Here is a 3,744-nt window from a genome sequence, read left to right on the forward strand (position 1 = left end):
TGGTTAATTGCTGTACAAGATGCGGACTTGAGATCCTATTTACAAACACCATTAGAGCAAATCATTCTATTCATTAAGAGAATGCAACTATATATCTATCCTTGTACCCCGCATTTTAATTACTTGTGTGATTTGCCCCCACTTTAACCATTCACTCCTTTTAGGGTCTTTGTGCTTTTGTCCACAGTTCATTTTTCAGCTTAGTCATTCACTCCAGCACCCCCCACCCCGGGTCACTTCCAGTGCCAAGCCAGTCTTCCTCCCGCTGTACTTTGGGTGAGGGGAGCACACCCCAGAGCGCCAAGCCCCTGGCCCCTTGCAACTCCAAGCTCGGTCCTACCAATTTTGTTGGTGGTTTAAACCTGGCCATGCAATCCCATTTTGCCAATGGGCAACAAGGTAAGAGTTCTGGAGAGGGATTTTCCTTTTTGTATGCCAGAAAGTCCCACTCTCGTCCTCCTCCCCTGAACAAGACTGGGTGAGAGTGTGACGACGAGAGCTGTGGCAGCTGTCACGTAGCCATGAAGTGACATGCCTAAGAGAGAATACACGATGGACAGTGAAGAAGAGAACTAGAGGCTGGTCCTCAATTTTGCGAGCTGCTGACTCATCCTCAGTATTGGCTATCTTTCCAGACTTATCTGGAAACAAAGACCTTTTATTCCACGAGATATTACCCTTGGTGTGTTGCTACCTGCAGCCAAGGAATTCCTCCTAGTGCTACAGCAGTCTCATGGGTTGTTGTGGGACTCAAATTAGGTAATAATTATGCAAAATGTTCAAACCTAGCATTTGGAAAATATGCTGATTTCTTCCCTGTCTTTGGGTTTTGCCTGTTATCTATTCTATCAATCTCATAGGACTGTGCTAAGAAACAAATGAGATATTCTTGGGCCACAGTAATTCTGGGGAGCAAATGACCACAAGGCTCGGTTGCACACCACAGTCCACGTTTCGGCAGCCCACAGTGGGAGGTGCTGCCGCGAGTGTGGCACGGAGGTGGGTGGAGAGCTCCAGGGCAGTACTGAAAGCCATCTTTATGGGGTTTACATGAGTATGTTTGTTGTACATGAATTATGTTTCAATAATGCTGTTTGAAAGAAGAAATAAAGCAAGAGAAAAGACTCCAGATTAAGGAGCAAAGAGATGACTGGCTCAGCCACAGAGATATTTCCCGCTTCCTTCCTACGAGGCTGCCAGGGCCCCACTATGGGGGACCACGGTAGACCAACTTACTCAGATTTCCTTCACATGAGGTCCTTGGAAGTAAATTCTTCACGTATTGTATTTACAATGGATCTGGGAGTGGACATAAGATTCTGTGGTGGCAACTGGGGGTGCCACTCTGAGCCTAGTGGGCTGGGCTCTCCTGCAGGAGTGTGGGCTTCTCAGAGGCTCCATGGGGAGAGCGCCTTGCTCTGCTACAAGCTGCAGCATCGGGGTGTGCCGTGAGCCCCTGGGAAATGACGTGGACTGGGGTTAGAAGCTGGCTGAGCACAGCCATATGTGTCAGTCAGCTGTGTTTGCTGTGACGAAGTACCTGGCATAAGTGACTTAAAGGAGGAAAGGTTCATGCTGGCTCATGACTTCAGAGGTTTCTGCCCCTGGCCAGGTGGCTCTGCTCTCTAGGCCTCTGCTGGAGGAAGCAGAAATACGGAGGAAGAGAGGGCAGGGGAGAGCTGCTCACCGGGGCACCCAGGGAGCCTAGAGTCACAGCAAGTGATTTTCCTCGGCTCCTAGACCGGCCCGCTCCCCGAGGGCCCTGCGGCTGGGACCTCACCAGCAGGTCAGTCCCTTGCTGAGCGGGCGTCTTCATGGTCCGATCTCTTCCCCAAAACCTGTGATCTGGCCTTTGGGGAGACAGATAAGGTTCAAACCATGGCAATGACGTAATAGTCACCTCTAGGAAACAAGTGGATCACTAACTGTCAGTGTCCGCAGCCTGCTGTCCTGACCCTGAGTTGGGACTGTGAGGCACAAATCTGCTTTCACCCGAAGCTGCCAGCTGTGTGGTGTCTCTGCAAGGACGTGGGAGTCTGGCCTGGGCTGGCCTGAAGTGAGTTCCCAGCCCTGCTCCTTCTGGCTGCTGTAACGACTCAAGATGCCAGAAAGTCTCCCCAGAGCCCCTCGGCTCTCCCATGTGCAACCTGGCACTCTCTGGCTGCATGCAGGCATGGAGCTGAGCTGTTCTCATGTTAGATTGTGTGTGCTTGTCCTGACGGCCCCGACGCTCACCTGACACCGGGCCTGGCCTGAGCAGGTGCCCCATGAATGTATGAGTGAGCAAAGCAGGGAAGGGGTGGGGGGAGAAGGGAGCAGGAAGCGTTCTCCTGTGAGAAAGAGAAAGGGGCAGGGAAAGAGGGCAGGGCTCCATTTTCCTGGGGGCTGCTTGCTTCCTCTGTGTTCAGCCCTGTTTCTGAGGCAGGCATGGCCACCCTAGCTGTGAGGGCACTAAAGCTGCCACCCTTCCCCAGCACGGTGGTCTGCAGGTGTGCTGGCCTGCAGGGCCGATTGCTTTAGGGGCATCGTTTCAAACAGTGGCATGTGCATGGCTCCTTAGAGCACGTACCTCCTTGAAGCGTGATCTGGCCAGACAGCTCTGTCCTTTACAGTGTGACAGTCAGGAGACGCCACAAGCCACCACACAGTGTAATTACCATCCTTTACAATTGAGGAAACTTACAACTGAGGCTCAGAGGGGTAAAGTCACCTGGCCAAAGTCACAGCTGGGCCAGAAAGTAGGCAAGCGGACAACCAGACAGATTGTCACTCTTAAACACCAGCACCAGGCTGGAGATGTAGCTCAGTAGGAGAGTGCTTGCCTAGCATGCTGTTGGGGGTTCAATCCCCAGTACCACAAAAAACCACAAACAGAACAAAAACATACCCAGGAAGGAGTATTGTCACATGGGGAGCAGCCTGAAACTTCCTCATAGCGAGTTTTTAAATGAATGCATATTCATTCACTTAAAAATACAGCCACATGTGGTTATGTACATGCACACAGGAACACCAGTGGTGCTGGTGCTAAGCTGCTCGTCTGATCGTCAGCCCAAAGGCAGGGAGCCCCAGTGGTCGGCAGCAGCCTAGGACAGGCACCAAGAGTCCGTCCTCCTGTGCCCCACACTCACAAGGGGCAGTGGCCACAAGGAAGCCTTTGCCTTCTTGCTGCCTGCTTCTCACTGTCACCAGTCAGCGCTGATCCCAAGGAGGAACGTGACAGACCCCTGTGTGTAGTGCCTCCTCTAAACCCAATTGTCCCCAGACTGAGTGCTGGAAGTACATATAGTGAAGAAAAGCCCTGTCGTGCAGTTTAAAGAGATCAGTGGCTGGTGGATGCTGGGCCCTGAGGAAAGGCCTTGCGAGAAAATGGCTTGTGTTTTCACACTTTTGCAGAAAGGGCTGCTGTGTGTGTGTGTGTGTGTGTGTGTGTGTGTGTGTGTGATAGCACTTGGTTTGTCAAGGGGTTCACAAAAGGAGTGACCCACACTTCCTTCAGAGTAGGCTTTTTTGCTGTGCTTATGATTGCTCTGCAGCAGAGGAATAATTACAATAGCTCTGGGTGTGCCATTTGAATGAATTTAGTTGGAATTTGTTTGTTTATCCCTCCACCCACCCACCCATCCATCCACCCACCCACCTATCCACCCACCCACCCATCCACCCACCCTCCCATCCACCCATCCTTCCATCCTCCCATCCACCCACCCTCCCATCCATCTATCCCTCCACCCACCCACCCAT

The sequence above is a fragment of the Octodon degus genome, unplaced genomic scaffold (assembly GCF_000260255.1).
Source record: "Octodon degus isolate 3935 unplaced genomic scaffold, OctDeg1.0 scaffold00033, whole genome shotgun sequence".
In the NCBI taxonomy this organism is placed as follows: Eukaryota; Metazoa; Chordata; class Mammalia; order Rodentia; family Octodontidae; genus Octodon; species Octodon degus.